Raw genomic sequence first — 26,268 nt, 5'->3', positions numbered from 1 at the left:
CCAGGGTGGTATGGCCATAAGCAAAGACTGCTGCAAAGAGAGAGCTATTTAAAGATCAGCCAATCTAATCGCCGGTACATTATATAAGTAGGAAAGAAAACCCTAAAGCTTAAAGCACCTGGTATTCCCAGGCGGTCTCCCATCCAAGCACTAACCAGGCCAATACCTGCTAAGATTAAGAGATCGGGCATTGACTCTTTTTTTTTTTTTTTTTTTTTTTTTTTAAAGATTATTATATAATTAGTAATGAATTTCCAATAATATTAGAGCACCTGGTTTTCCGAGGCGGTCTCCCATCCAAACACTAAACAGGTCCATAGCTGCTAAGATTCAAAGATTGGGCATTGACTCTTTTTGTTTCAAGATAATTATATAATTAGTACAAATTTCCAAAAATATTACAGCAACTGGTATTCCGAGGCGGTCTCCCATCCAAGCACTAAACAGGTCCATACCTTCTAAGATTCAAAGATTGGGCATTTACTCTTTTTTTTTTTTTTTTTGCAAGATTATTATATAATTTGTGAAAAATTTCCAAAAATCTTAAAGCAACTGGTATTACCAGGGTGTCTCCCATCCAATTACTAACCAGGCCCATACCTGCTAAGATTCAGATATGGGGCATTGACTCCTTTCTTTTTTTCTTGCAAGATTATTATATAATTTGTGAAAAATTTCCAAAAATCTTAAAGCAACTGGTATTACCAGGGGGTCTGCCATCCAATTACTAACCAGGCCGAAACCTGCTTAGTTTCCGAGCTCAGACATGATCTGGCATAGCCAGGGTGGAATGGCCATAAGCGAAGACTGCTGCAAAGAGAGAGCTATTTAAAGATCAGCCAATCTAATCGCCGGTACATTATACAGGACCAAACCTGCTTAGCTTCCGAGAGCAGACGAGATCAGGCATAGCCAGGTTGTTACGGTCGCAAGCGAAGGATACTGCAAAGAGAAGACTATTTAAAGATCAGCCAATCAAATCGCCCATACATTATATAAGTAGGAATGAAAATCCAAAAGCTTACAGCACCTGGTATTCCGAGGCGGTCTCCCATCCAAGCACTAACCAGGCCAATACCTGCTAAGATTAAGAGATCGGGCATTGGCTCTTTTTTTTAAGATTATTATATAATTAGTAATAAATTTCCAATAATATTAGAGCACCTGGTATTACCAGGGGGTCTCCCATCCAAACACTACACAGGTCAATGACTGCTAAGATTCAAAGAATGGGCATTCACTCTTTTTTTTTTCAAGATTATTATATAATTTGTGAAAAATTTACAAAAATCTTAAAGCAACTGGTATTACCAGGGGGCCTCCCATCCAATTACTAACCAGGCCCAAACGTGCTTAGCTTCCGAGCTCAGACATGATCTGGCATAGCCAGGGTGGTATGGCCATAAGCAAAGACTGCTGCAAAGAGAGAGCTATTTAAAGATCAGTCAATCTAATCGCCGGTACATTATATAAGTAGGAAAGAAAACCCTAAAGCTTAAAGCACCTGGTATTCCCAGGCGGTCTCCCATCCAAGCACTAACCAGGCCAATACCTGCTAAGATTAAGAGATCGGGCATTGACTTTTTTTTTTTTTTTTTTTTTAAAGATTATTATATAATTAGTAATAAATTTCCAATAATATTAGAGCACCTGGTTTTCCGAGGCGGTCTCCCATCCAAACACTAAACAGGTCGATAGCTGCTAAGATTCAAAGATTGGGCATTGACTCTTTTTGTTTCAAGATAATTATATAATTAGTACAAATTTCCAAAAATATTACAGCAACTGGTATTCCGAGGCGGTCTCCCATCCAAGCACTAAACAGGTCCATACCTCCTAAGGTTCAAAGATTGGGCATTTACTCTTTTTTTTTTTTTTTTTTTTTTGCAAGATTATTATGTAATTAGTAAAAATTGCCAAAAATATTACAGCAACTGGTATTTCCCGGCCGTCTTCCATCCAAGTACTAACCAGGCAAAACCTGCTATTATTCAGAGATCGGGCATTGACTTTTTTTTTTTTTTTCAAGATTATTATATAATTTGTGAAAAATTTCCAAAAATCTTAAAGCAACTGGTATTACCAGGGTGTCTCCCATCCAATTACTAACCAGGCCCATACCTGCTAAGATTCAGATATGGGGCATTGACTCCTTTCTTTTTTTCTTGCAAGATTATTATATAATTTGTGAAAAATTTCCAAAAATCTTAAAGCAACTGGTATTACCAGGGGGTCTGCCATCCAATTACTAACCAGGCCGAAACCTGCTTAGTTTCCGAGCTCAGACATGATCTGGCATAGCCAGGGTGGAATGGCCATAAGCGAAGACTGCTGCAAAGAGAGAGCTATTTAAAGATCAGCCAATCTAATCGCCGGTACATTATACAGGACCAAACCTGCTTAGCTTCCGAGAGCAGACGAGATCAGGCATAGCCAGGTTGTTACGGTCGCAAGCGAAGGATACTGCAAAGAGAAGACTATTTAAAGATCAGCCAATCAAATCGCCCATACATTATATAAGTAGGAATGAAAATCCAAAAGCTTACAGCACCTGGTATTCCGAGGCGGTCTCCCATCCAAGCACTAACCAGGCCATTACCTGCTAAGATTAAGAGATCGGGCATTGGCTCTTTTTTTTTAAGATTATTATATAATTAGTAATAAATTTCCAATAATATTAGAGTACCTGGTATTACCAGGGGGTCTCCCATCCAAACACTACACAGGTCAATGACTGCTAAGATTCAAAGAATGGGCATTCACTCTTTTTTTTTTCAAGATTATTATATAATTTATGAATAATTTACAAAAATCTTAAAGCAACTGGTATTACCAGGGGGTCTCCCATCCAATTACTAACCAGGCCCAAACCTGCTTAGCTTCCGAGCTCAGACATGATCTGGCATAGCCAGGGTGGTATGGCCATAAGCGAAGACTGCTGCAAAGAGAGAGCTATTTAAAGATCAGTCAATCTAATCGCCGGTACATTATATAAGTAGGAAAGAAAACCCTAAAGCTTAAAGCACCTGGTATTCCCAGGCGGTCTCCCATCCAAGCACTAACCAGGCCAATACCTGCTAAGATTAAGAGATCAGGCATTGACTCTTTTTTTTTTTTTTTTTTTTTTTAAAGATTATTATATAATTAGTAATGAATTTCCAATAATATTAGAGCACCTGGTTTTCCGAGGCGGTCTCCCATCCAAACACTAAACAGGTCCATAGCTGCTAAGATTCAAAGATTGGGCATTGACTCTTTTTGTTTCAAGATAATTATATAATTAGAACAAATTTCCAAAAATATTACAGTAACTGGTATTCCGAGGCGGTCTCCCATCCAAGCACTAAACAGGTCCATACCTTCTAAGATTCAAAGATTGGGCATTTACTCTTTTTTTTTTTTTTTTTGCAAGATTATTATATAATTTGTGAAAAATTTCCAAAAATCTTAAAGCAACTGGTATTACCAGGGTGTCTCCCATCCAATTACTAACCAGGCCCATACCTGCTAAGATTCAGATATGGGGCATTGACTCCTTTCTTTTTTTCTTGCAAGATTATTATATAATTTGTGAAAAATTTCCAAAAACCTTAAAGCAACTGGTATTACCAGGGGGTCTGCCATCCAATTACTAACCAGGCCGAAACCTGCTTAGTTTCCGAGCTCAGACATGATCTGGCATAGCCAGGGTGGAATGGCCATAAGCGAAGACTGCTGCAAAGAGAGAGCTATTTAAAGATCAGCCAATCTAATCGCCGGTACATTATACAGGACCAAACCTGCTTAGCTTCCGAGAGCAGACGAGATCAGGCATAGCCAGGTTGTTACGGTCGCAAGCGAAGGATACTGCAAAGAGAAGACTATTTAAAGATCAGCCAATCAAATCGCCCATACATTATATAAGTAGGAATGAAAATCCAAAAGCTTACAGCACCTGGTATTCCGAGGCGGTCTCCCATCCAAGCACTAACCAGGCCAATACCTGCTAAGATTAAGAGATCGGGCATTGGCTCTTTTTTTTAAGATTATTATATAATTAGTAATAAATTTCCAATAATATTAGAGCACCTGGTATTCCGAGGCGGTCTCCCATCCAGACACTAAACAGGTCCATGACTGCTAAGATTCAAAGAATGGGCATTGACTCTTTTTTTTTTTCAAGATTATTATATAATTTGTGAAAAATTTACAAAAATCTTAAAGCAACTGGTATTACCAGGGGGTCTCCCATCCAATTACTAACCAGGCCCAAACCTGCTTAGCTTCCGAGCTCAGACATGATCTGGCATAGCCAGGGTGGTATGGCCATAAGCGAAGACTGCTGCAAAGAGAGAGCTATTTAAAGATCAGTCAATCTAATCGCCGGTACATTATATAAGTAGGAAAGAAAACCCTAAAGCTTAAAGCACCTGGTATTCCCAGGCGGTCTCCCATCCAAGCACTAACCAGGCCAATACCTGCTAAGATTAAGAGATCGGGCATTGACTTTTTTTTTTTTTTTTTTTTTTTAAAGATTATTATATAATTAGTAATAAATTTCCAATAATATTAGAGCACCTGGTTTTCCGAGGCGGTCTCCCATCCAAACACTAAACAGGTCGATTGCTGCTAAGATTCAAAGATTGGGCATTGACTCTTTTTGTTTCAAGATAATTATATAATTAGTACAAATTTCCAAAAATATTACAGCAACTGGTATTCCGAGGCGGTCTCCCATCCAAGCACTAAACAGGTCCATACCTCCTAAGGTTCAAAGATTGGGCATTTACTCTTTTTTTTTTTTTTTTTTTTTTTGCAAGATTATTATGTAATTAGTAAAAATTGCCAAAAATATTACAGCAACTGGTATTTCCCGGCCGTCTTCCATCCAAGTACTAACCAGGCAAAACCTGCTATTATTCAGAGATCGGGCATTGACTTTTTTTTTTTTTTCAAGATTATTATATAATTTGTGAAAAATTTCCAAAAATCTTAAAGCAACTGGTATTACCAGGGTGTCTCCCATCCAATTACTAACCAGGCCCATACCTGCTAAGATTCAGATATGGGGCATTGACTCCTTTCTTTTTTTCTTGCAAGATTATTATATAATTTGTGAAAAATTTCCAAAAATCTTAAAGCAACTGGTATTACCAGGGGGTCTGCCATCCAATTACTAACCAGGCCGAAACCTGCTTAGTTTCCGAGCTCAGACATGATCTGGCATAGCCAGGGTGGAATGGCCATAAGCGAAGACTGCTGCAAAGAGAGAGCTATTTAAAGATCAGCCAATCTAATCGCCGGTACATTATACAGGACCAAACCTGCTTAGCTTCCGAGAGCAGACGAGATCAGGCATAGCCAGGTTTTTACGGTCGCAAGCGAAGGATACTGCAAAGAGAAGACTATTTAAAGATCAGCCAATCAAATCGCCCATACATTATATAAGTAGGAATGAAAATCCAAAAGCTTACAGCACCTGGTATTCCGAGGCGGTCTCCCATCCAAGCACTAACCAGGCCATTACCTGCTAAGATTAAGAGATCGGGCATTGGCTCTTTTTTTTTAAGATTATTATATAATTAGTAATAAATTTCCAATAATATTAGAGTACCTGGTATTACCAGGGGGTCTCCCATCCAAACACTACACAGGTCAATGACTGCTAAGATTCAAAGAATGGGCATTCACTCTTTTTTTTTTTCAAGATTATTATATAATTTGTGAAAAATTTACAAAAATCTTAAAGCAACTGGTATTACCAGGGGGTCTCCCATCCAATTACTAACCAGGCCCAAACCTGCTTAGCTTCCGAGCTCAGACATGATCTGGCATAGCCAGGGTGGTATGGCCATAAGCGAAGACTGCAGCAAAGAGAGAGCTATTTAAAGATCAGTCAATCTAATCGCCGGTACATTATATAAGTAGGAAAGAAAACCCTAAAGCTTAAAGCACCTGGTATTCCCAGGCGGTCTCCCATCCAAGCACTAACCAGGCCAATACCTGCTAAGATTAAGAGATCAGGCATTGACTCTTTTTTTTTTTTTTTTTTTTTTAAGATTATTATATAATTAGTAATAAATTTCCAATAATATTAGAGCACCTGGTATTCCGAGGCGGTCTCCCATCCAGACACTAAACAGGTCCATGACTGCTAAGATTCAAAGAATGGGCATTGACTCTTTTTTTTTTTTCAAGATTATTATATAATTTGTGAAAAATTTACAAAAATCTTAAAGCAACTGGTATTACCAGGGGGTCTCCCATCCAATTACTAACCAGGCCCAAACCTGCTTAGCTTCCGAGCTCAGACATGATCTGGCATAGCCAGGGTGGTATGGCCATAAGCGAAGACTGCTGCAAAGAGAGAGCTATTTAAAGATCAGCCAATCTAATCGCCGGTACATTATATAAGTAGGAACGAAAACCCTAAAGCTTAAAGCACCTGGTATTCCCAGGCGGTCTCCCATCCAAGCACTAACCAGGCCAATACCTGCTAAGATTAAGAGATCGGGCATTGACTTTTTTTTTTTTTTTTTTTTTAAAGATTATTATATAATTAGTAATAAATTTCCAATAATATTAGAGCACCTGGTTTTCCGAGGCGGTCTCCCATCCAAACACTAAACAGGTCGATAGCTGCTAAGATTCAAAGATTGGGCATTGACTCTTTTTGTTTCAAGATAATTATATAATTAGTACAAATTTCCAAAAATATTACAGCAACTGGTATTCCGAGGCGGTCTCCCATCCAAGCACTAAACAGGTCCATACCTCCTAAGGTTCAAAGATTGGGCATTTACTCTTTTTTTTTTTTTTTTTTTTTTGCAAGATTATTATGTAATTAGTAAAAATTGCCAAAAATATTACAGCAACTGGTATTTCCCGGCCGTCTTCCATCCAAGTACTAACCAGGCAAAACCTGCTATTATTCAGAGATCGGGCATTGACTTTTTTTTTTTTTTTCAAGATTATTATATAATTTGTGAAAAATTTCCAAAAATCTTAAAGCAACTGGTATTACCAGGGTGTCTCCCATCCAATTACTAACCAGGCCCATACCTGCTAAGATTCAGATATGGGGCATTGACTCCTTTCTTTTTTTCTTGCAAGATTATTATATAATTTGTGAAAAATTTCCAAAAATCTTAAAGCAACTGGTATTACCAGGGGGTCTGCCATCCAATTACTAACCAGGCCGAAACCTGCTTAGTTTCCGAGCTCAGACATGATCTGGCATAGCCAGGGTGGAATGGCCATAAGCGAAGACTGCTGCAAAGAGAGAGCTATTTAAAGATCAGCCAATCTAATCGCCGGTACATTATACAGGACCAAACCTGCTTAGCTTCCGAGAGCAGACGAGATCAGGCATAGCCAGGTTGTTACGGTCGCAAGCGAAGGATACTGCAAAGAGAAGACTATTTAAAGATCAGCCAATCAAATCGCCCATACATTATATAAGTAGGAATGAAAATCCAAAAGCTTACAGCACCTGGTATTCCGAGGCGGTCTCCCATCCAAGCACTAACCAGGCCATTACCTGCTAAGATTAAGAGATCGGGCATTGGCTCTTTTTTTTTAAGATTATTATATAATTAGTAATAAATTTCCAATAATATTAGAGTACCTGGTATTACCAGGGGGTCTCCCATCCAAACACTACACAGGTCAATGACTGCTAAGATTCAAAGAATGGGCATTCACTCTTTTTTTTTTCAAGATTATTATATAATTTATGAATAATTTACAAAAATCTTAAAGCAACTGGTATTACCAGGGGGTCTCCCATCCAATTACTAACCAGGCCCAAACCTGCTTAGCTTCCGAGCTCAGACATGATCTGGCATAGCCAGGGTGGTATGGCCATAAGCGAAGACTGCTGCAAAGAGAGAGCTATTTAAAGATCAGTCAATCTAATCGCCGGTACATTATATAAGTAGGAAAGAAAACCCTAAAGCTTAAAGCACCTGGTATTCCCAGGCGGTCTCCCATCCAAGCACTAACCAGGCCAATACCTGCTAAGATTAAGAGATCAGGCATTGACTCTTTTTTTTTTTTTTTTTTTTTTTAAAGATTATTATATAATTAGTAATGAATTTCCAATAATATTAGAGCACCTGGTTTTCCGAGGCGGTCTCCCATCCAAACACTAAACAGGTCCATAGCTGCTAAGATTCAAAGATTGGGCATTGACTCTTTTTGTTTCAAGATAATTATATAATTAGAACAAATTTCCAAAAATATTACAGTAACTGGTATTCCGAGGCGGTCTCCCATCCAAGCACTAAACAGGTCCATACCTTCTAAGATTCAAAGATTGGGCATTTACTCTTTTTTTTTTTTTTTTTTGCAAGATTATTATATAATTTGTGAAAAATTTCCAAAAATCTTAAAGCAACTGGTATTACCAGGGTGTCTCCCATCCAATTACTAACCAGGCCCATACCTGCTAAGATTCAGATATGGGGCATTGACTCCTTTCTTTTTTTCTTGCAAGATTATTATATAATTTGTGAAAAATTTCCAAAAACCTTAAAGCAACTGGTATTACCAGGGGGTCTGCCATCCAATTACTAACCAGGCCGAAACCTGCTTAGTTTCCGAGCTCAGACATGATCTGGCATAGCCAGGGTGGAATGGCCATAAGCGAAGACTGCTGCAAAGAGAGAGCTATTTAAAGATCAGCCAATCTAATCGCCGGTACATTATACAGGACCAAACCTGCTTAGCTTCCGAGAGCAGACGAGATCAGGCATAGCCAGGTTGTTACGGTCGCAAGCGAAGGATACTGCAAAGAGAAGACTATTTAAAGATCAGCCAATCAAATCGCCCATACATTATATAAGTAGGAATGAAAATCCAAAAGCTTACAGCACCTGGTATTCCGAGGCGGTCTCCCATCCAAGCACTAACCAGGCCAATACCTGCTAAGATTAAGAGATCGGGCATTGGCTCTTTTTTTTAAGATTATTATATAATTAGTAATAAATTTCCAATAATATTAGAGCACCTGGTATTCCGAGGCGGTCTCCCATCCAGACACTAAACAGGTCCATGACTGCTAAGATTCAAAGAATGGGCATTGACTCTTTTTTTTTTTCAAGATTATTATATAATTTGTGAAAAATTTACAAAAATCTTAAAGCAACTGGTATTACCAGGGGGTCTCCCATCCAATTACTAACCAGGCCCAAACCTGCTTAGCTTCCGAGCTCAGACATGATCTGGCATAGCCAGGGTGGTATGGCCATAAGCGAAGACTGCTGCAAAGAGAGAGCTATTTAAAGATCAGTCAATCTAATCGCCGGTACATTATATAAGTAGGAAAGAAAACCCTAAAGCTTAAAGCACCTGGTATTCCCAGGCGGTCTCCCATCCAAGCACTAACCAGGCCAATACCTGCTAAGATTAAGAGATCGGGCATTGACTTTTTTTTTTTTTTTTTTTTTTTAAAGATTATTATATAATTAGTAATAAATTTCCAATAATATTAGAGCACCTGGTTTTCCGAGGCGGTCTCCCATCCAAACACTAAACAGGTCGATTGCTGCTAAGATTCAAAGATTGGGCATTGACTCTTTTTGTTTCAAGATAATTATATAATTAGTACAAATTTCCAAAAATATTACAGCAACTGGTATTCCGAGGCGGTCTCCCATCCAAGCACTAAACAGGTCCATACCTCCTAAGGTTCAAAGATTGGGCATTTACTCTTTTTTTTTTTTTTTTTTTTTTTGCAAGATTATTATGTAATTAGTAAAAATTGCCAAAAATATTACAGCAACTGGTATTTCCCGGCCGTCTTCCATCCAAGTACTAACCAGGCAAAACCTGCTATTATTCAGAGATCGGGCATTGACTTTTTTTTTTTTTTCAAGATTATTATATAATTTGTGAAAAATTTCCAAAAATCTTAAAGCAACTGGTATTACCAGGGTGTCTCCCATCCAATTACTAACCAGGCCCATACCTGCTAAGATTCAGATATGGGGCATTGACTCCTTTCTTTTTTTCTTGCAAGATTATTATATAATTTGTGAAAAATTTCCAAAAATCTTAAAGCAACTGGTATTACCAGGGGGTCTGCCATCCAATTACTAACCAGGCCGAAACCTGCTTAGTTTCCGAGCTCAGACATGATCTGGCATAGCCAGGGTGGAATGGCCATAAGCGAAGACTGCTGCAAAGAGAGAGCTATTTAAAGATCAGCCAATCTAATCGCCGGTACATTATACAGGACCAAACCTGCTTAGCTTCCGAGAGCAGACGAGATCAGGCATAGCCAGGTTTTTACGGTCGCAAGCGAAGGATACTGCAAAGAGAAGACTATTTAAAGATCAGCCAATCAAATCGCCCATACATTATATAAGTAGGAATGAAAATCCAAAAGCTTACAGCACCTGGTATTCCGAGGCGGTCTCCCATCCAAGCACTAACCAGGCCATTACCTGCTAAGATTAAGAGATCGGGCATTGGCTCTTTTTTTTTAAGATTATTATATAATTAGTAATAAATTTCCAATAATATTAGAGTACCTGGTATTACCAGGGGGTCTCCCATCCAAACACTACACAGGTCAATGACTGCTAAGATTCAAAGAATGGGCATTCACTCTTTTTTTTTTTCAAGATTATTATATAATTTGTGAAAAATTTACAAAAATCTTAAAGCAACTGGTATTACCAGGGGGTCTCCCATCCAATTACTAACCAGGCCCAAACCTGCTTAGCTTCCGAGCTCAGACATGATCTGGCATAGCCAGGGTGGTATGGCCATAAGCGAAGACTGCAGCAAAGAGAGAGCTATTTAAAGATCAGTCAATCTAATCGCCGGTACATTATATAAGTAGGAAAGAAAACCCTAAAGCTTAAAGCACCTGGTATTCCCAGGCGGTCTCCCATCCAAGCACTAACCAGGCCAATACCTGCTAAGATTAAGAGATCAGGCATTGACTCTTTTTTTTTTTTTTTTTTTTTTAAGATTATTATATAATTAGTAATAAATTTCCAATAATATTAGAGCACCTGGTATTCCGAGGCGGTCTCCCATCCAGACACTAAACAGGTCCATGACTGCTAAGATTCAAAGAATGGGCATTGACTCTTTTTTTTTTTTCAAGATTATTATATAATTTGTGAAAAATTTACAAAAATCTTAAAGCAACTGGTATTACCAGGGGGTCTCCCATCCAATTACTAACCAGGCCCAAACCTGCTTAGCTTCCGAGCTCAGACATGATCTGGCATAGCCAGGGTGGTATGGCCATAAGCGAAGACTGCTGCAAAGAGAGAGCTATTTAAAGATCAGCCAATCTAATCGCCGGTACATTATATAAGTAGGAACGAAAACCCTAAAGCTTAAAGCACCTGGTATTCCCAGGCGGTCTCCCATCCAAGCACTAACCAGGCCAATACCTGCTAAGATTAAGAGATCGGGCATTGACTCTTTTTTTTTTTTTTTTTTTTTTTAAAGATTATTATATAATTAATAATAAATTTCCAATAATATTAGAGCACCTGGTTTTCCGAGGCGGTCTCCCATCCAAACACTAAACAGGTCGATAGCTGCTAAGATTCAAAGATTGGGCATTGACTCTTTTTGTTTCAAGATAATTATATAATTAGTACAAATTTCCAAAAATATTACAGCAACTGGTATTCCGAGGCGGTCTCCCATCCAAGCACTAAACAGGTCCATACCTCCTAAGATTCAAAGATTGGGCATTTACTCTTTTTTTTTTTTTTTTTTCAAGATTATTATGTAATTAGTAAAAATTGCCAAAAATATTACAGCAACTGGTATTTCCCGGCCGTCTTCCATCCAAGTACTAACCAGGCAAAACCTGCTATTATTCAGAGATCGGGCATTGACTTTTTTTTTTTTTCAAGATTATTATATAATTTGTGAAAAATTTCCAAAAATCTTAAAGCAACTGGTATTACCAGGGTGTCTCCCATCCAATTACTAACCAGGCCCATACCTGCTAAGATTCAGATATGGGGCATTGACTCCTTTCTTTTTTTCTTGCAAGATTATTATATAATTTGTGAAAAATTTCCAAAAATCTTAAAGCAACTGGTATTACCAGGGGGTCTGCCATCCAATTACTAACCAGGCCGAAACCTGCTTAGTTTCCGAGCTCAGACATGATCTGGCATAGCCAGGGTGGTATGGCCATAAGCAAAGACTGCTGCAAAGAGAGAGCTATTTAAAGATCAGCCAATCTAATCGCCGGTACATTATATAAGTAGGAAAGAAAACCCTAAAGCTTAAAGCACCTGGTATTCCCAGGCGGTCTCCCATCCAAGCACTAACCAGGCCAATACCTGCTAAGATTAAGAGATCGGGCATTGACTCTTTTTTTTTTTTTTTTTTTAAAGATTATTATATAATTAGTAATGAATTTCCAATAATATTAGAGCACCTGGTTTTCCGAGGCGGTCTCCCATCCAAACACTAAACAGGTCCATAGCTGCTAAGATTCAAAGATTGGGCATTGACTCTTTTTGTTTCAAGATAATTATATAATTAGTACAAATTTCCAAAAATATTACAGCAACTGGTATTCCGAGGCGGTCTCCCATCCAAGCACTAAACAGGTCCATACCTTCTAAGATTCAAAGATTGGGCATTTACTCTTTTTTTTTTTTTTTTTGCAAGATTATTATATAATTTGTGAAAAATTTCCAAAAATCTTAAAGCAACTGGTATTACCAGGGTGTCTCCCATCCAATTACTAACCAGGCCCATACCTGCTAAGATTCAGATATGGGGCATTGACTCCTTTCTTTTTTTCTTGCAAGATTATTATATAATTTGTGAAAAATTTCCAAAAATCTTAAAGCAACTGGTATTACCAGGGGGTCTGCCATCCAATTACTAACCAGGCCGAAACCTGCTTAGTTTCCGAGCTCAGACATGATCTGGCATAGCCAGGGTGGAATGGCCATAAGCGAAGACTGCTGCAAAGAGAGAGCTATTTAAAGATCAGCCAATCTAATCGCCGGTACATTATACAGGACCAAACCTGCTTAGCTTCCGAGAGCAGACGAGATCAGGCATAGCCAGGTTGTTACGGTCGCAAGCGAAGGATACTGCAAAGAGAAGACTATTTAAAGATCAGCCAATCAAATCGCCCATACATTATATAAGTAGGAATGAAAATCCAAAAGCTTACAGCACCTGGTATTCCGAGGCGGTCTCCCATCCAAGCACTAACCAGGCCAATACCTGCTAAGATTAAGAGATCGGGCATTGGCTCTTTTTTTTAAGATTATTATATAATTAGTAATAAATTTCCAATAATATTAGAGCACCTGGTATTACCAGGGGGTCTCCCATCCAAACACTACACAGGTCAATGACTGCTAAGATTCAAAGAATGGGCATTCACTCTTTTTTTTTTCAAGATTATTATATAATTTGTGAAAAATTTACAAAAATCTTAAAGCAACTGGTATTACCAGGGGGCCTCCCATCCAATTACTAACCAGGCCCAAACGTGCTTAGCTTCCGAGCTCAGACATGATCTGGCATAGCCAGGGTGGTATGGCCATAAGCAAAGACTGCTGCAAAGAGAGAGCTATTTAAAGATCAGTCAATCTAATCGCCGGTACATTATATAAGTAGGAAAGAAAACCCTAAAGCTTAAAGCACCTGGTATTCCCAGGCGGTCTCCCATCCAAGCACTAACCAGGCCAATACCTGCTAAGATTAAGAGATCGGGCATTGACTTTTTTTTTTTTTTTTTTTTTAAAGATTATTATATAATTAGTAATAAATTTCCAATAATATTAGAGCACCTGGTTTTCCGAGGCGGTCTCCCATCCAAACACTAAACAGGTCGATAGCTGCTAAGATTCAAAGATTGGGCATTGACTCTTTTTGTTTCAAGATAATTATATAATTAGTACAAATTTCCAAAAATATTACAGCAACTGGTATTCCGAGGCGGTCTCCCATCCAAGCACTAAACAGGTCCATACCTCCTAAGGTTCAAAGATTGGGCATTTACTCTTTTTTTTTTTTTTTTTTTTTTTGCAAGATTATTATGTAATTAGTAAAAATTGCCAAAAATATTACAGCAACTGGTATTTCCCGGCCGTCTTCCATCCAAGTACTAACCAGGCAAAACCTGCTATTATTCAGAGATCGGGCATTGACTTTTTTTTTTTTTTTCAAGATTATTATATAATTTGTGAAAAATTTCCAAAAATCTTAAAGCAACTGGTATTACCAGGGTGTCTCCCATCCAATTACTAACCAGGCCCATACCTGCTAAGATTCAGATATGGGGCATTGACTCCTTTCTTTTTTTCTTGCAAGATTATTATATAATTTGTGAAAAATTTCCAAAAATCTTAAAGCAACTGGTATTACCAGGGGGTCTGCCATCCAATTACTAACCAGGCCGAAACCTGCTTAGTTTCCGAGCTCAGACATGATCTGGCATAGCCAGGGTGGAATGGCCATAAGCGAAGACTGCTGCAAAGAGAGAGCTATTTAAAGATCAGCCAATCTAATCGCGGGTACATTATACAGGACCAAACCTGCTTAGCTTCCGAGAGCAGACGAGATCAGGCATAGCCAGGTTGTTACGGTCGCAAGCGAAGGATACTGCAAAGAGAAGACTATTTAAAGATCAGCCAATCAAATCGCCCATACATTATATAAGTAGGAATGAAAATCCAAAAGCTTACAGCACCTGGTATTCCGAGGCGGTCTCCCATCCAAGCACTAACCAGGCCATTACCTGCTAAGATTAAGAGATCGGGCATTGGCTCTTTTTTTTTAAGATTATTATATAATTAGTAATAAATTTCCAATAATATTAGAGTACCTGGTATTACCAGGGGGTCTCCCATCCAAACACTACACAGGTCAATGACTGCTAAGATTCAAAGAATGGGCATTCACTCTTTTTTTTTTCAAGATTATTATATAATTTATGAATAATTTACAAAAATCTTAAAGCAACTGGTATTACCAGGGGGTCTCCCATCCAATTACTAACCAGGCCCAAACCTGCTTAGCTTCCGAGCTCAGACATGATCTGGCATAGCCAGGGTGGTATGGCCATAAGCGAAGACTGCTGCAAAGAGAGAGCTATTTAAAGATCAGTCAATCTAATCGCCGGTACATTATATAAGTAGGAAAGAAAACCCTAAAGCTTAAAGCACCTGGTATTCCCAGGCGGTCTCCCATCCAAGCACTAACCAGGCCAATACCTGCTAAGATTAAGAGATCAGGCATTGACTCTTTTTTTTTTTTTTTTTTTTTTTAAAGATTATTATATAATTAGTAATGAATTTCCAATAATATTAGAGCACCTGGTTTTCCGAGGCGGTCTCCCATCCAAACACTAAACAGGTCCATAGCTGCTAAGATTCAAAGATTGGGCATTGACTCTTTTTGTTTCAAGATAATTATATAATTAGAACAAATTTCCAAAAATATTACAGTAACTGGTATTCCGAGGCGGTCTCCCATCCAAGCACTAAACAGGTCCATACCTTCTAAGATTCAAAGATTGGGCATTTACTCTTTTTTTTTTTTTTTTTGCAAGATTATTATATAATTTGTGAAAAATTTCCAAAAATCTTAAAGCAACTGGTATTACCAGGGTGTCTCCCATCCAATTACTAACCAGGCCCATACCTGCTAAGATTCAGATATGGGGCATTGACTCCTTTCTTTTTTTCTTGCAAGATTATTATATAATTTGTGAAAAATTTCCAAAAACCTTAAAGCAACTGGTATTACCAGGGGGTCTGCCATCCAATTACTAACCAGGCCGAAACCTGCTTAGTTTCCGAGCTCAGACATGATCTGGCATAGCCAGGGTGGAATGGCCATAAGCGAAGACTGCTGCAAAGAGAGAGCTATTTAAAGATCAGCCAATCTAATCGCCGGTACATTATACAGGACCAAACCTGCTTAGCTTCCGAGAGCAGACGAGATCAGGCATAGCCAGGTTGTTACGGTCGCAAGCGAAGGATACTGCAAAGAGAAGACTATTTAAAGATCAGCCAATCAAATCGCCCATACATTATATAAGTAGGAATGAAAATCCAAAAGCTTACAGCACCTGGTATTCCGAGGCGGTCTCCCATCCAAGCACTAACCAGGCCAATACCTGCTAAGATTAAGAGATCGGGCATTGGCTCTTTTTTTTAAGATTATTATATAATTAGTAATAAATTTCCAATAATATTAGAGCACCTGGTATTCCGAGGCGGTCTCCCATCCAGACACTAAACAGGTCCATGACTGCTAAGATTCAAAGAATGGGCATTGACTCTTTTTTTTTTTCAAGATTATTATATAATTTGTGAAAAATTTACAAAAATCTTAAAGCAACTGGTATTACCAGGGGGTCTCCCATCCAATTACTAACCAGGCCCAAACCTGCTTAGCTTCCGAGCTCAGACATGATCTGGCATAGCCAGGGTGGTATGGCCATAAGCGAAGACTGCTGCAAAGAGAGAGCTATTTAAAGATCAGTCAATCTAATCGCCGGTACATTATATAAGTAGGAAAGAAAACCCTAAAGCTTAAAGCACCTGGTATTCCCAGGCGGTCTCCCATCCAAGCACTAACCAGGCCAATACCTGCTAAGATTAAGAGATCGGGCATTGACTTTTTTTTTTTTTTTTTTTTTTTAAAGATTATTATATAATTAGTAATAAATTTCCAATAATATTAGAGCACCTGGTTTTCCGAGGCGGTCTCCCATCCAAACACTAAACAGGTCGATTGCTGCTAAGATTCAAAGATTGGGCATTGACTCTTTTTGTTTCAAGATAATTATATAATTAGTACAAATTTCCAAAAATATTACAGCAACTGGTATTCCGAGGCGGTCTCCCATCCAAGCACTAAACAGGTCCATACCTCCTAAGGTTCAAAGATTGGGCATTTACTCTTTTTTTTTTTTTTTTTTTTTTTGCAAGATTATTATGTAATTAGTAAAAATTGCCAAAAATATTACAGCAACTGGTATTTCCCGGCCGTCTTCCATCCAAGTACTAACCAGGCAAAACCTGCTATTATTCAGAGATCGGGCATTGACTTTTTTTTTTTTTTCAAGATTATTATATAATTTGTGAAAAATTTCCAAAAATCTTAAAGCAACTGGTATTACCAGGGTGTCTCCCATCCAATTACTAACCAGGCCCATACCTGCTAAGATTCAGATATGGGGCATTGACTCCTTTCTTTTTTTCTTGCAAGATTATTATATAATTTGTGAAAAATTTCCAAAAATCTTAAAGCAACTGGTATTACCAGGGGGTCTGCCATCCAATTACTAACCAGGCCGAAACCTGCTTAGTTTCCGAGCTCAGACATGATCTGGCATAGCCAGGGTGGAATGGCCATAAGCGAAGACTGCTGCAAAGAGAGAGCTATTTAAAGATCAGCCAATCTAATCGCCGGTACATTATACAGGACCAAACCTGCTTAGCTTCCGAGAGCAGACGAGATCAGGCATAGCCAGGTTTTTACGGTCGCAAGCGAAGGATACTGCAAAGAGAAGACTATTTAAAGATCAGCCAATCAAATCGCCCATACATTATATAAGTAGGAATGAAAATCCAAAAGCTTACAGCACCTGGTATTCCGAGGCGGTCTCCCATCCAAGCACTAACCAGGCCATTACCTGCTAAGATTAAGAGATCGGGCATTGGCTCTTTTTTTTTAAGATTATTATATAATTAGTAATAAATTTCCAATAATATTAGAGTACCTGGTATTACCAGGGGGTCTCCCATCCAAACACTACACAGGTCAATGACTGCTAAGATTCAAAGAATGGGCATTCACTCTTTTTTTTTTTCAAGATTATTATATAATTTGTGAAAAATTTACAAAAATCTTAAAGCAACTGGTATTACCAGGGGGTCTCCCATCCAATTACTAACCAGGCCCAAACCTGCTTAGCTTCCGAGCTCAGACATGATCTGGCATAGCCAGGGTGGTATGGCCATAAGCGAAGACTGCAGCAAAGAGAGAGCTATTTAAAGATCAGTCAATCTAATCGCCGGTACATTATATAAGTAGGAAAGAAAACCCTAAAGCTTAAAGCACCTGGTATTCCCAGGCGGTCTCCCATCCAAGCACTAACCAGGCCAATACCTGCTAAGATTAAGAGATCAGGCATTGACTCTTTTTTTTTTTTTTTTTTTTTTTAAGATTATTATATAATTAGTAATAAATTTCCAATAATATTAGAGCACCTGGTATTCCGAGGCGGTCTCCCATCCAGACACTAAACAGGTCCATGACTGCTAAGATTCAAAGAATGGGCATTGACTCTTTTTTTTTTTTCAAGATTATTATATAATTTGTGAAAAATTTACAAAAATCTTAAAGCAACTGGTATTACCAGGGGGTCTCCCATCCAATTACTAACCAGGCCCAAACCTGCTTAGCTTCCGAGCTCAGACATGATCTGGCATAGCCAGGGTGGTATGGCCATAAGCGAAGACTGCTGCAAAGAGAGAGCTATTTAAAGATCAGCCAATCTAATCGCCGGTACATTATATAAGTAGGAACGAAAACCCTAAAGCTTAAAGCACCTGGTATTCCCAGGCGGTCTCCCATCCAAGCACTAACCAGGCCAATACCTGCTAAGATTAAGAGATCGGGCATTGACTCTTTTTTTTTTTTTTTTTTTTTTTAAAGATTATTATATAATTAATAATAAATTTCCAATAATATTAGAGCACCTGGTTTTCCGAGGCGGTCTCCCATCCAAACACTAAACAGGTCGATAGCTGCTAAGATTCAAAGATTGGGCATTGACTCTTTTTGTTTCAAGATAATTATATAATTAGTACAAATTTCCAAAAATATTACAGCAACTGGTATTCCGAGGCGGTCTCCCATCCAAGCACTAAACAGGTCCATACCTCCTAAGATTCAAAGATTGGGCATTTACTCTTTTTTTTTTTTTTTTTTCAAGATTATTATGTAATTAGTAAAAATTGCCAAAAATATTACAGCAACTGGTATTTCCCGGCCGTCTTCCATCCAAGTACTAACCAGGCAAAACCTGCTATTATTCAGAGATCGGGCATTGACTTTTTTTTTTTTTCAAGATTATTATATAATTTGTGAAAAATTTCCAAAAATCTTAAAGCAACTGGTATTACCAGGGTGTCTCCCATCCAATTACTAACCAGGCCCATACCTGCTAAGATTCAGATATGGGGCATTGACTCCTTTCTTTTTTTCTTGCAAGATTATTATATAATTTGTGAAAAATTTCCAAAAATCTTAAAGCAACTGGTATTACCAGGGGGTCTGCCATCCAATTACTAACCAGGCCGAAACCTGCTTAGTTTCCGAGCTCAGACATGATCTGGCATAGCCAGGGTGGTATGGCCATAAGCAAAGACTGCTGCAAAGAGAGAGCTATTTAAAGATCAGCCAATCTAATCGCCGGTACATTATATAAGTAGGAAAGAAAACCCTAAAGCTTAAAGCACCTGGTATTCCCAGGCGGTCTCCCATCCAAGCACTAACCAGGCCAATACCTGCTAAGATTAAGAGATCGGGCATTGACTCTTTTTTTTTTTTTTTTTTTTTTTTTTTAAAGATTATTATATAATTAGTAATGAATTTCCAATAATATTAGAGCACCTGGTTTTCCGAGGCGGTCTCCCATCCAAACACTAAACAGGTCCATAGCTGCTAAGATTCAAAGATTGGGCATTGACTCTTTTTGTTTCAAGATAATTATATAATTAGTACAAATTTCCAAAAATATTACAGCAACTGGTATTCCGAGGCGGTCTCCCATCCAAGCACTAAACAGGTCCATACCTTCTAAGATTCAAAGATTGGGCATTTACTCTTTTTTTTTTTTTTTTTGCAAGATTATTATATAATTTGTGAAAAATTTCCAAAAATCTTAAAGCAACTGGTATTACCAGGGTGTCTCCCATCCAATTACTAACCAGGCCCATACCTGCTAAGATTCAGATATGGGGCATTGACTCCTTTCTTTTTTTCTTGCAAGATTATTATATAATTTGTGAAAAATTTCCAAAAATCTTAAAGCAACTGGTATTACCAGGGGGTCTGCCATCCAATTACTAACCAGGCCGAAACCTGCTTAGTTTCCGAGCTCAGACATGATCTGGCATAGCCAGGGTGGAATGGCCATAAGCGAAGACTGCTGCAAAGAGAGAGCTATTTAAAGATCAGCCAATCTAATCGCCGGTACATTATACAGGACCAAACCTGCTTAGCTTCCGAGAGCAGACGAGATCAGGCATAGCCAGGTTGTTACGGTCGCAAGCGAAGGATACTGCAAAGAGAAGACTATTTAAAGATCAGCCAATCAAATCGCCCATACATTATATAAGTAGGAATGAAAATCCAAAAGCTTACAGCACCTGGTATTCCGAGGCGGTCTCCCATCCAAGCACTAACCAGGCCAATACCTGCTAAGATTAAGAGATCGGGCATTGGCTCTTTTTTTTAAGATTATTATATAATTAGTAATAAATTTCCAATAATATTAGAGCACCTGGTATTACCAGGGGGTCTCCCATCCAAACACTACACAGGTCAATGACTGCTAAGATTCAAAGAATGGGCATTCACTCTTTTTTTTTTCAAGATTATTATATAATTTGTGAAAAATTTACAAAAATCTTAAAGCAACTGGTATTACCAGGGGGCCTCCCATCCAATTACTAACCAGGCCCAAACGTGCTTAGCTTCCGAGCTCAGACATGATCTGGCATAGCCAGGGTGGTATGGCCATAAGCAAAGACTGCTGCAAAGAGAGAGCTATTTAAAGATCAGTCAATCTAATCGCCGGTACATTATATAAGTAGGAAAGAAAACCCTAAAGCTTAAAGCACCTGGTATTCCCAGGCGGTCTCCCATCCAAGCACTAACCAGGCCAATACCTGCTAAGATTAAGAGATCGGGCATTGACTTTTTTTTTTTTTTTTTTTTTAAAGATTATTATATAATTAGTAATAAATTTCCAATAATATTAGAGCACCTGGTTTTCCGAGGCGGTCTCCCATCCAAACACTAAACAGGTCGATAGCTGCTAAGATTCAAAGATTGGGCATTGACTCTTTTTGTTTCAAGATAATTATATAATTAGTACAAATTTCCAAAAATATTACAGCAACTGGTATTCCGAGGCGGTCTCCCATCCAAGCACTAAACAGGTCCATACCTCCTAAGGTTCAAAGATTGGGCATTTACTCTTTTTTTTTTTTTTTTTTTTTTGCAAGATTATTATGTAATTAGTAAAAATTGCCAAAAATATTACAGCAACTGGTATTTCCCGGCCGTCTTCCATCCAAGTACTAACCAGGCAAAACCTGCTATTATTCAGAGATCGGGCATTGACTTTTTTTTTTTTTTTCAAGATTATTATATAATTTGTGAAAAATTTCCAAAAATCTTAAAGCAACTGGTATTACCAGGGTGTCTCCCATCCAATTACTAACCAGGCCCATACCTGCTAAGATTCAGATATGGGGCATTGACTCCTTTCTTTTTTTCTTGCAAGATTATTATATAATTTGTGAAAAATTTCCAAAAATCTTAAAGCAACTGGTATTACCAGGGGGTCTGCCATCCAATTACTAACCAGGCCGAAACCTGCTTAGTTTCCGAGCTCAGACATGATCTGGCATAGCCAGGGTGGAATGGCCATAAGCGAAGACTGCTGCAAAGAGAGAGCTATTTAAAGATCAGCCAATCTAATCGCCGGTACATTATACAGGACCAAACCTGCTTAGCTTCCGAGAGCAGACGAGATCAGGCATAGCCAGGTTGTTACGGTCGCAAGCGAAGGATACTGCAAAGAGAAGACTATTTAAAGATCAGCCAATCAAATCGCCCATACATTATATAAGTAGGAATGAAAATCCAAAAGCTTACAGCACCTGGTATTCCGAGGCGGTCTCCCATCCAAGCACTAACCAGGCCATTACCTGCTAAGATTAAGAGATCGGGCATTGGCTCTTTTTTTTTAAGATTATTATATAATTAGTAATAAATTTCCAATAATATTAGAGTACCTGGTATTACCAGGGGGTCTCCCATCCAAACACTACACAGGTCAATGACTGCTAAGATTCAAAGAATGGGCATTCACTCTTTTTTTTTTCAAGATTATTATATAATTTATGAATAATTTACAAAAATCTTAAAGCAACTGGTATTACCAGGGGGTCTCCCATCCAATTACTAACCAGGCCCAAACCTGCTTAGCTTCCGAGCTCAGACATGATCTGGCATAGCCAGGGTGGTATGGCCATAAGCGAAGACTGCTGCAAAGAGAGAGCTATTTAAAGATCAGTCAATCTAATCGCCGGTACATTATATAAGTAGGAAAGAAAACCCTAAAGCTTAAAGCACCTGGTATTCCCAGGCGGTCTCCCATCCAAGCACTAACCAGGCCAATACCTGCTAAGATTAAGAGATCAGGCATTGACTCTTTTTTTTTTTTTTTTTTTTTTTAAAGATTATTATATAATTAGTAATGAATTTCCAATAATATTAGAGCACCTGGTTTTCCGAGGCGGTCTCCCATCCAAACACTAAACAGGTCCATAGCTGCTAAGATTCAAAGATTGGGCATTGACTCTTTTTGTTTCAAGATAATTATATAATTAGAACAAATTTCCAAAAATATTACAGTAACTGGTATTCCGAGGCGGTCTCCCATCCAAGCACTAAACAGGTCCATACCTTCTAAGATTCAAAGATTGGGCATTTACTCTTTTTTTTTTTTTTTTTGCAAGATTATTATATAATTTGTGAAAAATTTCCAAAAATCTTAAAGCAACTGGTATTACCAGGGTGTCTCCCATCCAATTACTAACCAGGCCCATACCTGCTAAGATTCAGATATGGGGCATTGACTCCTTTCTTTTTTTCTTGCAAGATTATTATATAATTTGTGAAAAATTTCCAAAAACCTTAAAGCAACTGGTATTACCAGGGGGTCTGCCATCCAATTACTAACCAGGCCGAAACCTGCTTAGTTTCCGAGCTCAGACATGATCTGGCATAGCCAGGGTGGAATGGCCATAAGCGAAGACTGCTGCAAAGAGAGAGCTATTTAAAGATCAGCCAATCTAATCGCCGGTACATTATACAGGACCAAACCTGCTTAGCTTCCGAGAGCAGACGAGATCAGGCATAGCCAGGTTGTTACGGTCGCAAGCGAAGGATACTGCAAAGAGAAGACTATTTAAAGATCAGCCAATCAAATCGCCCATACATTATATAAGTAGGAATGAAAATCCAAAAGCTTACAGCACCTGGTATTCCGAGGCGGTCTCCCATCCAAGCACTAACCAGGCCAATACCTGCTAAGATTAAGAGATCGGGCATTGGCTCTTTTTTTTAAGATTATTATATAATTAGTAATAAATTTCCAATAATATTAGAGCACCTGGTATTCCGAGGCGGTCTCCCATCCAGACACTAAACAGGTCCATGACTGCTAAGATTCAAAGAATGGGCATTGACTCTTTTTTTTTTTCAAGATTATTATATAATTTGTGAAAAATTTACAAAAATCTTAAAGCAACTGGTATTACCAGGGGGTCTCCCATCCAATTACTAACCAGGCCCAAACCTGCTTAGCTTCCGAGCTCAGACATGATCTGGCATAGCCAGGGTGGTATGGCCATAAGCGAAGACTGCTGCAAAGAGAGAGCTATTTAAAGATCAGCCAATCTAATCGCCGGTACATTATATAAGTAGGAACGAAAACCCTAAAGCTTAAAGCACCTGGTATTCCCAGGCGGTCTCCCATCCAAGCACTAACCAGGCCAATACCTGCTAAGATTAAGAGATCGGGCATTGACTCTTTTTTTTTTTTTTTTTTTTTTTAAAGATTATTATATAATTAATAATAAATTTCCAATAATATTAGAGCACCTGGTTTTCCGAGGCGGTCTCCCATCCAAACACTAAACAGGTCGATAGCTGCTAAGATTCAAAGATTGGGCATTGACTCTTTTTGTTTCAAGATAATTATATAATTAGTACAAATTTCCAAAAATATTACAGCAACTGGTATTCCGAGGCGGTCTCCCATCCAAGCACTAAACAGGTCCATACCTCCTAAGATTCAAAGATTGGGCATTTACTCTTTTTTTTTTTTTTTTTTCAAGATTATTATGTAATTAGTAAAAATTGCCAAAAATATTACAGCAACTGGTATTTCCCGGCCGTCTTCCATCCAAGTACTAACCAGGCAAAACCTGCTATTATTCAGAGATCGGGCATTGACTTTTTTTTTTTTTCAAGATTATTATATAATTTGTGAAAAATTTCCAAAAATCTTAAAGCAACTGGTATTACCAGGGTGTCTCCCATCCAATTACTAACCAGGCCCATACCTGCTAAGATTCAGATATGGGGCATTGACTCCTTTCTTTTTTTCTTGCAAGATTATTATATAATTTGTGAAAAATTTCCAAAAATCTTAAAGCAACTGGTATTACCAGGGGGTCTGCCATCCAATTACTAACCAGGCCGAAACCTGCTTAGTTTCCGAGCTCAGACATGATCTGGCATAGCCAGGGTGGTATGGCCATAAGCAAAGACTGCTGCAAAGAGAGAGCTATTTAAAGATCAGCCAATCTAATCGCCGGTACATTATATAAGTAGGAAAGAAAACCCTAAAGCTTAAAGCACCTGGTATTCCCAGGCGGTCCCCCATCCAAGCACTAACCAGGCCAATACCTGCTAAGATTAAGAGATCGGGCATTGACTCTTTTTTTTTTTTTTTTTTTTTTTTTTTAAAGATTATTATATAATTAGTAATGAATTTCCAATAATATTAGAGCACCTGGTTTTCCGAGGCGGTCTCCCATCCAAACACTAAACAGGTCCATAGCTGCTAAGATTCAAAGATTGGGCATTGACTCTTTTTGTTTCAAGATAATTATATAATTAGTACAAATTTCCAAAAATATTACAGCAACTGGTATTCCGAGGCGGTCTCCCATCCAAGCACTAAACAGGTCCATACCTTCTAAGATTCAAAGATTGGGCATTTACTCTTTTTTTTTTTTTTTTTGCAAGATTATTATATAATTTGTGAAAAATTTCCAAAAATCTTAAAGCAACTGGTATTACCAGGGTGTCTCCCATCCAATTACTAACCAGGCCCATACCTGCTAAGATTCAGATATGGGGCATTGACTCCTTTCTTTTTTTCTTGCAAGATTATTATATAATTTGTGAAAAATTTCCAAAAATCTTAAAGCAACTGGTATTACCAGGGGGTCTGCCATCCAATTACTAACCAGGCCGAAACCTGCTTAGTTTCCGAGCTCAGACATGATCTGGCATAGCCAGGGTGGAATGGCCATAAGCGAAGACTGCTGCAAAGAGAGAGCTATTTAAAGATCAGCCAATCTAATCGCCGGTACATTATACAGGACCAAACCTGCTTAGCTTCCGAGAGCAGACGAGATCAGGCATAGCCAGGTTGTTACGGTCGCAAGCGAAGGATACTGCAAAGAGAAGACTATTTAAAGATCAGCCAATCAAATCGCCCATACATTATATAAGTAGGAATGAAAATCCAAAAGCTTACAGCACCTGGTATTCCGAGGCGGTCTCCCATCCAAGCACTAACCAGGCCAATACCTGCTAAGATTAAGAGATCGGGCATTGGCTCTTTTTTTTAAGATTATTATATAATTAGTAATAAATTTCCAATAATATTAGAGCACCTGGTATTACCAGGGGGTCTCCCATCCAAACACTACACAGGTCAATGACTGCTAAGATTCAAAGAATGGGCATTCACTCTTTTTTTTTTCAAGATTATTATATAATTTGTGAAAAATTTACAAAAATCTTAAAGCAACTGGTATTACCAGGGGGCCTCCCATCCAATTACTAACCAGGCCCAAACGTGCTTAGCTTCCGAGCTCAGACATGATCTGGCATAGCCAGGGTGGTATGGCCATAAGCAAAGACTGCTGCAAAGAGAGAGCTATTTAAAGATCAGTCAATCTAATCGCCGGTACATTATATAAGTAGGAAAGAAAACCCTAAAGCTTAAAGCACCTGGTATTCCCAGGCGGTCTCCCATCCAAGCACTAACCAGGCCAATACCTGCTAAGATTAAGAGATCGGGCATTGACTTTTTTTTTTTTTTTTTTTTTAAAGATTATTATATAATTAGTAATAAATTTCCAATAATATTAGAGCACCTGGTTTTCCGAGGCGGTCTCCCATCCAAACACTAAACAGGTCGATAGCTGCTAAGATTCAAAG

At 38.4% G+C, this 26,268-nt stretch overlaps 18 pseudogenes; all 18 read right to left on the bottom strand.

Moving 5' to 3' along the window:
* Positions 1–1,289: 1,289 nt before the first annotated feature.
* Positions 1,290–1,408, bottom strand: LOC127964023 (uncharacterized; annotated as a pseudogene).
* A 1,403-nt stretch (positions 1,409–2,811) lies between these two features.
* Positions 2,812–2,930, bottom strand: LOC127957894 (uncharacterized; annotated as a pseudogene).
* Positions 2,931–4,194: 1,264 nt separating this feature from the next.
* LOC127957888 (uncharacterized) lies at positions 4,195–4,313 on the bottom strand (annotated as a pseudogene).
* Positions 4,314–5,719: 1,406 nt separating this feature from the next.
* LOC127957881 (uncharacterized) lies at positions 5,720–5,838 on the bottom strand (annotated as a pseudogene).
* A 371-nt stretch (positions 5,839–6,209) lies between these two features.
* Positions 6,210–6,328, bottom strand: LOC127957863 (uncharacterized; annotated as a pseudogene).
* Positions 6,329–7,731: 1,403 nt separating this feature from the next.
* On the bottom strand, positions 7,732–7,850 carry LOC127957856 (uncharacterized; annotated as a pseudogene).
* Positions 7,851–9,115: 1,265 nt separating this feature from the next.
* On the bottom strand, positions 9,116–9,234 carry LOC127957853 (uncharacterized; annotated as a pseudogene).
* A 1,406-nt stretch (positions 9,235–10,640) lies between these two features.
* LOC127957850 (uncharacterized) lies at positions 10,641–10,759 on the bottom strand (annotated as a pseudogene).
* A 371-nt stretch (positions 10,760–11,130) lies between these two features.
* Positions 11,131–11,249, bottom strand: LOC127957842 (uncharacterized; annotated as a pseudogene).
* Positions 11,250–13,420: 2,171 nt separating this feature from the next.
* On the bottom strand, positions 13,421–13,539 carry LOC127964017 (uncharacterized; annotated as a pseudogene).
* Positions 13,540–14,943: 1,404 nt separating this feature from the next.
* LOC127957837 (uncharacterized) lies at positions 14,944–15,062 on the bottom strand (annotated as a pseudogene).
* A 1,264-nt stretch (positions 15,063–16,326) lies between these two features.
* LOC127957834 (uncharacterized) lies at positions 16,327–16,445 on the bottom strand (annotated as a pseudogene).
* A 1,406-nt stretch (positions 16,446–17,851) lies between these two features.
* Positions 17,852–17,970, bottom strand: LOC127957829 (uncharacterized; annotated as a pseudogene).
* Positions 17,971–18,342: 372 nt separating this feature from the next.
* LOC127957825 (uncharacterized) lies at positions 18,343–18,461 on the bottom strand (annotated as a pseudogene).
* A 2,179-nt stretch (positions 18,462–20,640) lies between these two features.
* Positions 20,641–20,759, bottom strand: LOC127964009 (uncharacterized; annotated as a pseudogene).
* Positions 20,760–22,162: 1,403 nt separating this feature from the next.
* LOC127957820 (uncharacterized) lies at positions 22,163–22,281 on the bottom strand (annotated as a pseudogene).
* A 1,264-nt stretch (positions 22,282–23,545) lies between these two features.
* LOC127957812 (uncharacterized) lies at positions 23,546–23,664 on the bottom strand (annotated as a pseudogene).
* Positions 23,665–25,843: 2,179 nt separating this feature from the next.
* Positions 25,844–25,962, bottom strand: LOC127964004 (uncharacterized; annotated as a pseudogene).
* Positions 25,963–26,268: the final 306 nt, after the last annotated feature.

Source organism: Carassius gibelio, chromosome A3 (assembly GCF_023724105.1).
Source record: "Carassius gibelio isolate Cgi1373 ecotype wild population from Czech Republic chromosome A3, carGib1.2-hapl.c, whole genome shotgun sequence".
In the NCBI taxonomy this organism is placed as follows: Eukaryota; Metazoa; Chordata; class Actinopteri; order Cypriniformes; family Cyprinidae; genus Carassius; species Carassius gibelio.
The sequence above is the reverse complement of the archived record's forward strand: the minus strand, read 5'-3'. Positions and strand labels throughout refer to the sequence as shown.